The sequence below is a fragment of the Convolutriloba macropyga genome, chromosome 5 (assembly GCF_964194025.1).
Source record: "Convolutriloba macropyga chromosome 5, txConMacr16.3, whole genome shotgun sequence".
In the NCBI taxonomy this organism is placed as follows: Eukaryota; Metazoa; Xenacoelomorpha; order Acoela; family Convolutidae; genus Convolutriloba; species Convolutriloba macropyga.
Genome location: NC_134472.1, coordinates 8,400,818 through 8,416,006, shown reverse-complemented (window position 1 = coordinate 8,416,006; position 15,189 = coordinate 8,400,818). Strand labels below are relative to the sequence as shown.

General features: G+C 34.2%; 1 protein-coding gene across 2 annotated transcripts in view; it reads right to left on the bottom strand.

The window, feature by feature from the left end:
• Positions 1-15,189, bottom strand: part of LOC142339107 (uncharacterized) — a 382,233-nt gene that overhangs the window by 331,676 nt on the left and 35,368 nt on the right. The gene's annotated exons all lie outside the window — the stretch shown is intronic.

The window sequence follows — 15,189 nt, the reverse complement described above, 5'->3', positions numbered from 1 at the left end:
AAATTCCGTTTCTGAATTTTTGGAAAATTTGGTATCTAAAGTAGATCTTATTGTGAAAGGTTAATTGATAACTGGCAAGTATATCTGTCAAATCAATGTTAGGTTAGTTGAAGCAGCGGCTATTGTTTTCCGGGTCGAGATGTCACCGCCATTCAACACAAAATTATGTAATATAAGCGGTGAATGCGGGAAAATTTGTAAGATAAGCTGTGAATGCTGTGAAATTACATAAATCAGGCTGTAAATGGGGTGAAGAAAAACTCTTTGTCCCCTGGTAACGCTGAAATTACATTTTAGCGGTGAATTTACATAAATTCGGCGCTCTGAAAAAACTGTTCAAATCATGTGAGATGAGCGGTGATTGCGATTAAATTTCATAAATTCACCGCTGAACTTTTTGCTGAACTTACATAAAATTACTGCTTAGAAAAAGTGTTAACATTGTGTGAGACCAGCAGTGAATGCGGTGAAATTAATGGGGATTAAAAAAGGAATTGTTAGACTTAAGCCTCCCCCCCCCCCTAAAGTTACACCTCTGGCTTACATCTTTTTGACACTTTTTTTAAGCGGTGAATTTAGCTAATTTTATCACTAGAGTTAGCGACAAATTTACAAAAAATCACCACAGTTCACCGCTGAAGAATGTAATTTCACAGCTAAAAATCGCAAATCTTACAAAAAATCACCGCGCATGTTTTACAGAAAGTTGAGTGATTTTAATTTATATTCAAAACTAAAATACTTGAAGTTAGTGCTAGATGGCGCAGTGAAAGAAGAATTTCATGACACGCAGGAGGTGAGAGAATGGAATCCTTGTAAGGGCGGAGAAATGCGGTTACTTTTTGTAAGTTCACGCTTATCTTATATATATTCGTGATTTTTCCCTATAATTTTCTCGTTTTTCCTCGACACGGGTTTAAACGAAAATCTCAAAGTGAAAGTTTTGTAAGCAATGCGTTCAATTGGGCCAACGCCAGAATAGTATAGCTCAAAACATGTACATATTGATGCAATCAGAATTGATGAAAGGCGCCGACCTTTTGAAGCAAATGCATTTACACACATTGTTTAGCACACTTCTGATCACTTTCAGCGCTTTTCAGCTCAATATGAGGTAAATTTTCTTGCAAAGTCAGCGCACTTTTCTTAACGTTTCTTCAAATGAGACTTGAAACTCAGTCAAAGAACACTAGCTTATTCGGAAAGAAACTAAAACTATAATTGTTGCTTGAATTCACAGATTATTGAATCTGTGGCTTGAATTCACAGATTATCGAAATAGAGACGGAAAACCGATGCAATTCCACTTCAAGAGTTTAGCCGTGAAAACTGCTACGTTTCCACTTACAATTTACTTTAGACTCAAAACTAGAGGGTAAGAGGAAAAAATGCAAATTGATAAAGATTAAGTGAAGAATGCAATAAGTAAAAGTGGGTGATACGAACAAATCTGTTTCAGACAGCGGTAAAATATCATCAAGTTAAATAGTAGTAGTCTTGAGTATATCATGCTTTAACAGTTGAAGGTCAATGAAATATAGTATAATTTCGATTAGAGTACCACATATCACCCGCTTTAACAAATTTTAGAGCGAGCAGGTGATTTGTGAACAAATTATGAATGTTTAAATAAATTATCATATACAATAAATAAAATATTTGTTGGTTATCATAGCAAGAAAGGAATGGAAATTTATTGCATTTGGTGAGAACGAATTTAAAACAAAAATTTTTGACCAAGAGTCCTAAAGAAATTGAGGATGCTTTGTTTTTTATTGCATCTTTATTTATGTTTCCATTAAATTCAGTGAATGTTTTAAAGTAGCACACAAACAATAGACTAAAATTTTAAACGAAACTTAACTAAAAAAATGTCACGAATGAGTGACAAATTGTACATATAATTAAATGTAAATGAGATGGGATCACCAGAAGATGACACATTAACTGAATATACCGAATTGAAGCTTCAAATTGTTTATGCAATATGAGTTTTGAGTTATCAACTTCCATAACATTGTATATATTTAATTACATCTGATTTTCCGTATCAAATACAGACATGCTTATTTCGCGTTCATATACTGAGTAGTCATACTCTGGTCGAATTCTTGCATTAGCAGGACTGACTACAGGAAGTACGAAATTAGAATCTTCTGGCTGTTGTTGTGTGGACTACTCTTGAATGATCGTTTCAATAACGTGTTTTTCGGTTCCTCGTCTTTTTGGTATTTTTTATCATACTTAATTGTTTTGCAAAATATATACTCTAAGGCTCTCATATTGGGAATGAATTTTCCCAAATAATATACTGAACATATGAATGATTGTAGATGTTGAAAGGGTTTTGGTGCTGAAAGTTTTCGAATTGCTCAAATTTCTGTTTTTTGGTGTGAAATACCAGCTGAATAAATTTTTAGCCTAACCTTTCATTTTCAATCTTTGAAAAGTGACACTTGGGTACGTTTTTTCTAAGATTATCCTCATTAAGTCTTTTAAGGCATTGATAGACTAACTTTAAATAATCCTCTTGAGATCCTCTACTAACGATTACTATGTTTTCAAGGAAGCAAGAATTGTTTCTAGGTCGGAATAAAGTGTAGTCCCTTACATTTTAAAAATGCTGCTGGCATGTCAGTAAGACCATTGAATCCAGTAAAAATGGTTTATACCTATATATTCACCGGTTACTATATTACAATTGCAATGGCGTGACACTTCTGGGGCTAGATTCATTTGGATGTAAGCGTTTTTTAAATCCAATTTGGTAAATTGTGCTGTCTCATATGATTCGTTTGCATTAATTTTTTGTTGAATGGTGTCTATTAAGTTTTCAATATTAGGCATCTGATATTTATTTTTTGTGAAAAGATCTGTTCAAAATTTTAGAGTCAAAGGCTAGTTTCACTATTTTATCATATTTAACAGTAATAATAATGGGAGTTATAAAGTTTTCATCAGAGCAACTATTGTTACTTGTAATTTGTTTCTCAACTGTTAATTTTTGAATTTCTGTATTTACTAACGGTTGAAGGTTAAATGTTACTCGTCTACCTTTCTGATGAGTTGGAATAAATTTTTTACGAAATGTTAATCTGACAGTGTGTTTGCAAGATTTATCAATGCGGGAAATGAGAGGAAAAAAATCAAGAACTATTTGTTGTTTAATTGTTTAATTGGGCATTGATTTTGCTTAATATTTAGTACTTGTTTTGATTTATTTACAAAGATTCCTGACTGAGGGGAAAAACCAAGTCGAATGATCGGCGATGTCCGTTTTCTACAATTGTAAATTGAACTTCTTTAGCTATCCAGTAATTGCATTTAAAAGTATTGTTAATGACACAAACTGTTTTAATTGTGTTAGTGGCGATTGTTCTGAACATTTGCTATCCTGACGGCAGCCCAGTAGCCATCTTTGCTGTTCATAACCAATGTGTTTGCGAGACTTTTAGTCCTCCTACGGATGATTGTGCAGACGATGCCACAGACCACTAGAACTTTAGTCTTGATGTTACCAAAATGTATCTGCACATTGACGGAGTCTATTCCCCTTAATTTTTGGTCGTCTGTGATGACTGCTGCATAATTGCCTTCGACATCATCGTAGTCAGAGTCATAGTTTGCATCATATAGATTATGTTTTTTTTATAATGTCGTATATTTTATTGACTTGTTCATCTACTGATGGTGATAATCTAACTGTGAGGGCCTCGGCTTTTATATCTTGACGTTGATAACTCTGAGTTTTGGTTTCACAGAGTTTTTGATTTACGACAACCTTCTGCAAAGTGATCGTATATGCCACAGTTTTTGCAAGTCATCTCTCGTGCTGGGCAGTTTTGGCAATGGCGTGAGACCAAGTTGAGCACAGTTGGAGCGGAAAGACGGCTTAGAAGTGTTTGTATTCGTCCTGGGGTTGTTCCACGATTTTTGAATGTTATTCACCGAATGATGGACATTCAAATTGGATACTGTGTATTCAGGAGTTCCTGAACATTTAAGATGATTTTTGTATACCCATCTCAACATGAATGGCGAGTTCTAACTCTTTCTTTGTGGGTTCGTGTTTCTTTTGAGAGTTCGGATTTCCCAATCTTGAATATTTTCATTGAAAACGTCTCGAATGATTGATTCTTCATGACTAAAAAGATCACAAATTAGAGACAATTCCCGCAAGCTTCCATAGAATTTTTCAAAAGGTTTCCCCTTACGTTGACTTCTCGTCAGAAAAGTAAAAGGTCGAAAGTTATGTTTCCTTGCTTTGTAAAATCGTTGTCAAGAGTTTTCCACAAGTCCTTTGTTGTTATTTGATCCATTTGAACATAAGGTTCTTGGTAGCCAAGAATTTGACGGCCTTCCGAACCTAGACTGAGATAGCATTAGGAGACGGCTTTGCTGTCACAAAATTTCCAGGGTCTGTCACCACATAGGATTGCCGTAAGATGTCTATCGAAATATCTTCTTTAGCCAGAATTGCCAATTTTAGAAAGATTCGCCGCACGTAAGATGTCTATCTAAATATCTTCTTTAGCCAGAATTGCTAATATTAGAAAGATTCGTCATCTCTCCCATCCTAATGGTGATTCCAAGGTGCGTCTTTCCCAGAAAGGTTCAAATCCTAGGAGAGCGCGTTCTTTAGGTTTTGACTGCGCCAAGTGATATCTCGTTAGGTAGAATAGCTATTTTGTTGCTAATACTGTCCGAAATAGGTACATTGGTTTCGCGGCACAAATCCATATTCAAACCTGTGGCTTGAATTTAGAGATTATCGAATTAGAAATTGAAAGAAATTCCACTTCGAAAATTAAGCTTTGAAAACTACAACGCTTCAACTGACAATTTACTTTGGACTCAAAACTAGAGGGTTAGAAGTACAACTCAATCTCAATTTGATAAAGATTAATTGAAGAATGCAAAAGTGGGTGATAAGAACAAATCTCTTTCAGACAGAAATAAAATAACACCTGGCAAAATAGTTTCAGTCATGAGTATAACATGCTTTACCAGATGAAAGTTAACAAAATTTAGTAGATATTTGATAAGTGTATCACAATAAACTATAATTTTTGCAAACGAGTTCTTGATAATTTAAATTTTTGTGCGATGTTTAGGACCACTTGGTAATTTTCAAACTGGATCACAAAATGACGTGAATTAATTAAAGAATGGCTGGTTAAAAAAAGGAAATTTTCAGAGGTTTTGAATTCTGCTCATTTTAGGACACTCGACCGCAGTCTATGTTGTCTTATGTATTCTTGCTACCTGTGACATTTCTGATTTCTGTATAGTTCTTAAATTTTAAAATTTATTCTCGAAAACAATAAAATTGCTTGGTTAAGGCAGTTACACCACTCATTTTATACTAACACTTTGATGTGGTGGTCAAGCAAGCCGATAGGGAAGGCAGCCAAACTTTGTAAAGAGGTCAAATAATCCAAAAATTTTCGATCCAGTATTTTTGCAGAACGTCCCTGACAGGCCATTGAGATTGCTTCGCACGCGTCTCAAGTTCGCCGCGATAACCGGCCTGCGGTTCTTACAACCCACAACCGATGAGAGGCATGGCCATTGAGAATGATCCCGTGGGAGTGCGACAAGTCGTTGCCGTGAAAAAGGACACAAGTTTCTTTCTTTGGTGCACTGGAATATATTATAACTAGCAATTTTTAATACTAGAAATTTCTATAACAGTTAAAAATGTAATTTTTCTAAAAAACTACAAATAGATACTTTCCTGCTCCTTTATATGTCAGCATACTTTTACTTCGTTTAACTTTGCGTTCAACACATTTTGAATTTCCGACAATTATGCAATCTATCAAAAGTTTTACGCTGCTAACCCCTGCATTCAATAAAGTGCATAGTATTTGCAATTTATAATTTCTCCACTCAACAGAAGAAACAAACATAGTTCATTTTCTAGAGATCTGGTGACTACTGATTTTGAGCCCCAGTGGATCTCTCTGTCTGACCATGTGTCTCATCTGCTGTGGGATGTAATCCAGAAATTCGCCCAACGGGTAGAGAAACTCGTCCAACGGCGCGCCGGTGACAGATTACACAGCTGTTTTCACAATTTTGGGTTTTCCTGACCCATTTTCGGAATTGCGAGTTGCCTCCATATTGGCTTGCTTGACCACTTTCATGAACAACAAATAGGCTAAAGCGAAATTTGAATCAAGACAAAACCATTATCCCGATCATGACCTTTTCCAGACCATGAATACTCCAGTTAGACCTTGATGCACATCGGACTCAACTGGAAACATTCCGTGAGCACAGCCACACCGACTCAGAATGGACCATTGGGCCAAATCAAATCATGCATACAAACGTAGAGCAACATTTGTAATAAGAAAACTCTTAGTTTGCGCAGTTTTCAAAATTAGTTTGCACAGTTTTCAAACTTAAATTTAAAAAACTCCTAAATAAAAGCATTTCAATTAATAAAATTCATAACATAAATCCTAATTTTTTCATAACTGTTAGAAAAGGCCTTTTCATTACTAATTGCTGACTAAGAAGACAATTTGCAGCAAACTAGCTTTAATAGTTGAAACTGAAACTTTTCTTGAGCATACCTTGTTTTCTAAATGAAATCATGAGAAAATTATGAGTAAATTTGAGACTAAAACTATTGTGCTAAATGAAGCAGTTATTGCTGATGTCCACAAAACTCTCAAAATGCGCTGTTGTATTTGTGGTTGTTCGCTGAACAAGAAATGTCAAAAACAAACGGTGACCAAAACTTAAGAAATTAGTTTAGTGAAATAAAAAATTGTTCACATGTTCCTTTAATAAATTTTGTAGCGAATTGCTTCCCGTTAATCAGTGGACTTCATATTGGGTCCAAAAATATTGGCAATCAAATAAAGTTCTTCTGGACCTAAATATTCGCGGCCGACCATGGATTAGCCAAAATGGACAGGGTCAATAATAAGCTGACAGAAAAAGGCTGTGAATTGAACCAAATGGTTCGAGTTGACTCAATAAATCAAAACTGTGATTTAAAAAGAACGTGATAAGACAATAATTCATCTTTACGTTGTGCTAACATGGGACCATGTTTGACAAAAAAAGGAACATTGCATCCAAATGTCAAAGAATCAGTACTGCATATGATATAGTGAGAATTGCTGTTTAGTTAGAAAACAAGTGAAGTTCTTCGCAAAGTTTATATTTGCTTTGAATTGCTGGCGAAAATGGGATCCATTGTCTTTTTGACCACCCACTTGCAAACTATGTGTTGAGATTTAAAAAAGCAGCAACTATGGACAAAAAACACGTTCTTGGTCTAAAAATTTAAATGCACACTAAACTGGAATGAGGTGGAGAAACAGACAGAAAAAACCAGACACTTAAATCGGAAAAGAGTGGACCAAGAACTGTTGTTAAAAATTTAGCAATCTAATTTTCAATTAGATTCCTAGTAGCAAGAAATTTTACTTGCTACTATTTTACATATGGGGAGACAATGTCAACCACATTTTTTCTGCTTCGTTTCTATTAAATGGGTTCAGGTCAAAATTGCCCAATGTCACTATACCCATCTTGACAAAAAACCTACAATTTACCCAATTTTCAATTCTAATATTGAAACCACTACAATGACTGCTTAGCTTGATATTTGGCTAGAGCATCATTGGTCAAGACTCGCGGGCCGTGGTACTTGATATACAATTATCACAACCGATTGAGGGATTAAATTATCAGTTTAATTTTAGAATCCGGAGCTTTTAATACGGAGCACTGAACTGTAGTCGAATTATTGAACAAAAAGATCAAACGGAAAGAATTTGATCTAATTTCATTGGGTATATTGGCAGATTGGTTAAAATGGATTAGTACATCGTCATGTAACCAATATATATGGTTACTTCCTATTAACGCAAAGCAAAGACAATTTTTTAAATCTTAAAACAAATAGGCGACAAACACTCCTCCTTTAATTTTCAAAAGCGCTCAAAGCTTGTAATTTTACAATTGTTACGCAGCAGTTTACTTTTTTGCATAATATAAAAGCTCAGAAACCGATATAACAGCCACAAAGATAATCTGTGAAAAACATGCTTATTTACGATAGTGAAAAATATTTTTCTAAAAGTTAGGTGAAATTTATCAAAAAAAAATATCTGGATGGCTTGTCATTTCAAAAAGGGATTACTCTGATTCAGTTTATTTTCTCGGTTGTTGCGACGTAGGTAACGTAAGCGTAGTCTCCTCAATGATAACCTTTGAGAAGGACACGGTGGTTGGCATTCAACCAATAATTGGGTAAAATACTGAAAAAAAATGGGCAAAAATTTTAACTCAGAAGCAGTGATTGGCCAATTCAAAACGGTATTTCAGTAACGACGAAACATAAGGCAACTAGCGTAACGGAAATCTGTCTGGGGTACCACCTTCAATCGATTCTCATCATTCACGCTCTCACATAATTAATACCTCAACTAGCAGGTCCGTAGAGGCTATCTGAAGGCATCTTATATTGAAACTTTAACAATTGATATTCTCATTGAAAATTTATTCGTGATAACTGGTGTACATTCAGTCGTTTCAATGATTTTTTCAAAGCTACTTTGGACACACCAACAAAAAATGAAGCAAGTCAATTATGCTATAGAGAAAATTTATGCGAGTTACGAAAAATAGACGTTCTCACAGAGCAATAAAGAATTAAAACAGATAGAGTGAGGTATAAAGAAGCAGAGAAAGAGAGGGATTGATAGCAGCAGAAACCTATAATGAGTTGCAGAGAAAATAGATTTAAAAACACGAACAAATCCCCAAAAGACAGAACAAGAGAAGGTTCAAAGCAGAGAAGGAAATCAGAAAAAACGAGTCTGGGAGAAATTCAACGGGAGCGCAAAGCAAAAAAGGGAAACTAACATGAGAAAGAGAAGAAAAATCGAAATTAATCAGAGAGGACAAAAAACAGAAAGAATTCAATGCAACAAAAACCATAACAACACCAGGAAACCCACAATAAGAAAAACGATAGGAAAAAAAATTTAATCAAAAACAAACAGAAAAAAGAAAAGAAGAAGTTAGAAGACAACAGCGAGAAAAAAAAAGAGAGAGAGAGAGAGAGAGAGAACAAAGAAAAAGGAAAGTGAGCGAGAGAAAGAACGCAAGCAGAAACAAAAGCGATAGAATGAAAGAAAATTGAACAGCAAAAAAAAGAAGCCGAAATCACGAGAGAAAAGGAACAACAGAAAAAAAAGATAGAGAAAGAAACTGAAGAGAGGGAGAGATAAAACAGTTCAAATGAGAACAAATACAAAAACTGTGTGAGACAATGAATTCCGGTTCACATACAAAGGATGATTTTGCTAATGAGAACACGATGAATGTGCCCAAAACGAGAAATGTGCAGATAAAAAGGAATCGTTGGCAAGCCTTGGCGAATGTTTTTACGAAGTCAACAACAACAGAACTGAGTTAAAGGACTGGCTAATGCCACCAAAAAAACATTCCTCGAAAAAATTAAGGAAGGAAAACTGTATACCTATAATGTTTTGTATGCAATAATTTTTTAGAAACAGCGCTCAATATGAAAAAGTCCTCTACTGAGCGAATTTGTATATATTTTAGAACCTCAGTTTTGTCATATATAATTTTTGGACACCTAACGTTAGTTTTTGCATCGGCATGTTTTGGGTCTTTTACACTTCACATATCTTGTTCTCTGAACTCTTCTGTATTAAAAAAACTTTCGTACTGCAACACTTTGACAAAACAAATTTCCAACATCCATGTTTTAATCCTTGAAGTTTCCGGTGAGTGACTTTTCCTTCAGAAATTTTCCAGACAATCTTTTCCATCAACAACAATTTTTTGACAATGAATTACGAAAAACAATGTTCAATTGGTCATAAACCCTCTTTATCTTGACACAATTTTGATCATTACATTTTTAATATCTAAAGCTTTTCGGTCAGAGACCGATTTCTGAAGAAGTTTTTGGTCAGAGGCCTGTTTCTGAACAACTTATCGGCCAACGATTTTTTCCGACACTATTGTTATTGTTTATTGAAACATCGAATATTTTCTTTTTCTTTAACAAAAAAATTTCAGCAACAGGCTTTTTCGCATTTTCGGTAGAAAATGATTTCAAGCATTTTTTTCGGTAGATGACACAACCTCATAGCAACCTATTGGGTCAGTGACTTTTTAGCAACACTTTTCGGTCAATGACTTCTTTGTAACAATTTTCGGTAAATGACATCTTAGAAACATTAATCGGACAATGACTTTAGAGCGCACTTTTTCGGTCATCAACACCAATTAAGCTACCGGTTAACCGTGTTCTTTGGTAGTATTGTTAAAACATGCTGCTCAGTGTTGCCTCTAAAACATATCGTCTTATGTGTTCACGCGATTAGTATATAGACTAGCAGGCCCGCTAAAGCATAAGAAGAACATGATATAGAAGAAAAGTTTTAAATTTCATTTTCGTACAACCTCGGGCTGGAAAACATGCCCCTCGTTCAACAGCCATAGGTTAAATGTTACATTACCGTCACGTGATTGCAGGCAAGATCGCCGAGACTAAGGTCGGAGACCACATCAAATACTTCGGGTGGGAGGATTACCGGTGGCGACTGTACCAAATGGAGACAAAAAAGAAAAGAAAAGAATTGAAAAGAAAGAGAAAACAAAGACAAAAGAGAACCAGGAAAGAAACAGGAAAAAAACAATAACTGACAAACTAAAAAGAGAAACAAAGACTCAGAAAGGCAGAAAAAAAACAGTCAAGAAAGATAAACGAAGGAGAGAGAGAGAGAGAGAGAAAAGAGACAGCAAGATGATAAACAAAACAAATTTGAAAAGAGACAGAAAAGACTAACAGAAAGAATGAGAGAAAAGAAGAAAATGAAGAGAAAGGAATTGCAGAAAAGAAAGAGAAACGAAAGTAAGAAAGGAAAGAGAAACGGCGGACAAAAAAGAACAGGAACAACAAGAGAACATAAAGAAAGAGACACAAGAGAAAAAGACGAAAGAAACAAAAAAGAGGCAGAAAAGACGAACAGAAAGAAATGAGAGAAAAGAAAGACAGAAACAAAAGACAGAAAAAAACGAGAAGAGCGAGAGAGAAGAAAGACAGAAAGAAAGAAAAGAGTAAAAAAAGAAGGAAAGAACAAAGAAAAACGAAAAAACTGAAGTGAGATTTAATGAGGGAAAAACGAAAAGCAGAAAAACAAAATAACAAGAAAAAGAAAAGTGAAGACAAAGACAGAAGCTATCAAATTGAAAATCGAGCTTTTTCCCATTTAGAAATTTTTGAATCAATCTTAGTTTTTCTTTGTTGAGGAATATATAATTTGCATCACCAAATAGGAACCCATGATTTTTTGTAATATTTGGTCATTTTGCTTAGATTTGCCTTCTCGGTCGTTGACTATTTCTTGCATATGAGTATTTTCGGTCCTTGAACTCTTCCGAATCATTTTTTCGGACATTTACCGAAAAGCGCCTTTTCCGTCAACGCGTTTTTGGTCATTAACCTCTACTTATGAGTCCGCTTTACTATTTTGTTCTATAGGTCTCTTAAATATGCCATTCGAAGCTCTTAAACATGCAGTCCTATAAACTGTCACTCATTTAATATATAAGATGATGAGCTAGTGCAAACGAAGTTGGCCATTTCGAAGTTGTCATGTATACATTGTCTGTATAGCTCGTTTTTAAGCTCATTTAGTCATAGGAGTATAACAAAAATAGTTATTTAAAGTTGAAAAAACTCATAAGCGAGTAGTCTATCAAATCACGGGAAAACATCACCAAAAATTAGCTGAAACAGTAAATTGAGATAACAAAGAACTGAAAAGCTTACTCTGCTTCAGGTATGATTTCAAGTTGATGGTAACTACAATATTCAAAATACTATTATCCATTTCATAAGTACAAACTTTTCGCTTTTGTGCGCCTTCAATAAACACTGTGCATTATTTTAATAATATAAAAAACGAAATTTATAGTTTGCAATACCGGCCAAAATTTAAAATAAGAAACAATGGACAAAAGTTTGTTTTTCAAGATTTCAGAAGAAAAAAAAGATTTTTCGAGTACACTGGCTCTTGAGAACACTCCATTTGCTCAACAAACATGAAGTACCAAATGTTCACTTACTATATTGTATCGTACAGTTGGAAAAAATATCTCACTTTCATTTGTCCCAGTTAAAAAAAAGTGACAGTGACAAAAAGATCCAGTTTTGGAGCAGGCATTAGCTTTTTTTTCTCGAAAAAGGTATGCCTAAAATCTTTGTAGAGCTTTCAATGAGATGAAACCTCTTGGTAAATTTCTCAACCCAAAATGCAACAAATGCAAGGTTAAGAACAGGCCAATACAAACAAAAGCTAAGTAAAAGAATGGAGAATCAGTTCTATTTGAAGTAAATTTGCTGAGATGATAATTTTGTTCTACTACAAGTTTGCGAAATGTCATTCACAAATAAAGTTAATTTTTTGCTCGTCAGCTTTGTTCCGTAGTTGATTTTCAAAAAGAATACAAAAATGTATCCTCACTTTGCTACGTTTTCACAACAATTTTAATACTTTTTTCATCCAAGAGAAGACTGCACAAAAAAAACAACTCTGAAATTTTGAATAAAAAATTGGAGCAAAAATATGGTTTTACTGGTTAGTTTACTAGCGAGTTTCTACTTTAGCAGAGCATCTGAAATTTCGTAAAGTTTTGTTTATTAAAAAACTTGGTCGTGGAGAGCAACTTTTAGAGAAAATGAAAAACGATACCTTCAGAATAACTGCAAGATGACAAAATTGAAAATCATTAAAAAAATTAATTAGGCTGACTTATGTCATGAAAGAAAGAGAAAAATAGACTGCATTTATCTCTACCTTGCGAAAAAGTCAATCATATAAAATATAATGGTTAAATTCAAACAAATGCTCCATTGATAAACATTTTACTCTCGAATGCCTTCTAAAAAAGTTAAAATAAAGGCAAGCAAAAGGTTGTTGTCGAATTAAAACGTTTTTATGGCTTTTTCTTCTTGTTAGTGGTTCCTAAATACAGAAATTGTTCTGAATTAAAAAAAAACTTGCGAACAAACATAAAAAAAACATTGCTGAAAGTATACCGGTAATTTTTTAGCTGATTATAATTTTCCCAAGCCTAGCATACCCTTCGGTTCGGAGTTTAGGTAAAATTTAAAAACAATCCGGTACAAATTAATTACATGTGATTCTCTATTTCTATTAAGTGGGAAGTTTTGGGTATCCTCGGTTGAACTAAACGTTAAGATAAAAACATCAAAACCTAGTCTGAAATCTGCCAATTTGTTAATTTTTCGCAAATTTTATCAAAACTTTTGCTTAGTTTGTCGACAGAATTTTCATTTTTTTTTCTAAAATACTCAAAACGACGAAAACTAATTCAATTAAAAAAAATTACAATCAAGCTAGCAACAATTAGGCACAGTTAACCCGTATTTTGAGAAACTAAACAGTTCTAATTAATTTTCAAGGATGAGTAACATAAATTTTGCTACATACATTTTGTAGAGTTTAGACAAAAGCGAAACAAAGCTTACAGTATACTACTTCAAAAACCACTTGTCAATTGAAGGTGAATTTTCTTTATCATTTGTCTTCAGGGGAAAAAATTGTGGTCAAAATGTCCATTCCGTTTGAAGCTATTGGTCTTCGTTCCTCATAATATTGCCCATTGTTTCCTTGATCTTTGAATTGAGGCTAGAGAAAAAATTGCTATACTGCTTTTTTGTACGTTTTTCACTGGTGCTCTCTTTTCAAAGTTTGAGGGCTGAGTGATCAGTTGTGGAGGTGGAGTAAAATGGCACAAAACTATTGAAAGTCTGTGAAGTTCAGAGCTGTTTTCTAAACTTATATTCCTGAGGTGACAATTAATACGGATGTTGGATTTTTGCTTTCGCCTTGTCAGCTGTGACATAACGGGAGGGTGTTTTGTTTGTTTAGATATTTCTGAGGTTGAGTTGGAGAGAAGGAGGTATGTGTTAGTGAAGGTGTGGTTCCACTGGGGTAATGAAGACTCCAGGTGGTCAGAACACACTGTCAACTACAAAGCATACCCTATGGAGGTACTATATACAATTTTACCGTTGTTATCCTTTAGGTTACGTGACTCTGCTTGAAGTCACTGAGAACTTCTGGCGTTTATCGAGAACCTCGAAGTGGTTCGAAATATTAAGTCAGAATTTTGAACTGGCTTCTGCAGAGTCCCTGAACCATGCTTAAAACACGAAACATGCACGTTTTAAAATGACGAAAGTCAACGAAATTCAACTTCTGGGTAAGTAGCAACTTCTGGCAATTTGACTTCTGGCACTGCAGACTTTCGGCGTTTTAAAATGTGCACGTGAGTGTTTTAACACGTGATTTCTGACTTTAACTTTTTGTTAACTTTTTAACTGTTTTATAATGTCACTAACTTCAGGAAGTACAAAATGTTTAACAAATTCTACAAAAATTATTTCGTTTAGGTTTTTACACTTAATATCCTCAAACTTGGAAGAAAAATGTTTCCTTGATATATTTTGTTTGAAGCATATTTGAGTTTCGACAAAGGTCCGAATTTTTTTTCTCGCACTATCTTTTAGCTGGTAATCCAAGAAAATAATGTTCGCGAATTCAATTTCAAAAGAAATTCATTGATTCGGATAAGTTTAACAATATTATATTTCAAAAAGATGAACATCAATTTTTTCAAGCGCTGCCGTTTTTTCAAGCGCGCACGAAAACGTTTAAATTTAGAAGTTTAGCTTTTTTTTCAAGATATTCATTCCTGTCTGTGTTCGTATCATTTTGTAATCAGTTTAATCAAGTGCTGTTACGATCATCGCATCATGCTTCAAAAAATCAGCGAACAACTTCTTCGCTGACTACTTACACTATGCTGTTTAATTTGTGTTGTTGACAACATTTGTTACCAAATGCTGTATGAGGTTTTGGGCAATCAATTGATTAGTTTTCTGAGACCCCTTGTTTTCTTTTCATTCAAAAAAACAAACTTGTCCAGACTGATTAAACCTAGATTATAGGAATCCAGAAAAAAAATAATGGATGTGTTAATGAAAATATTTTTTCATTTATTGAAATTGTTACAAATCAAAGCAAACTGTTTGAACAAAAATTTATAAAAATAAATATTTGTAGTTTTTACTGAACTCTTTTTTTCAGATTA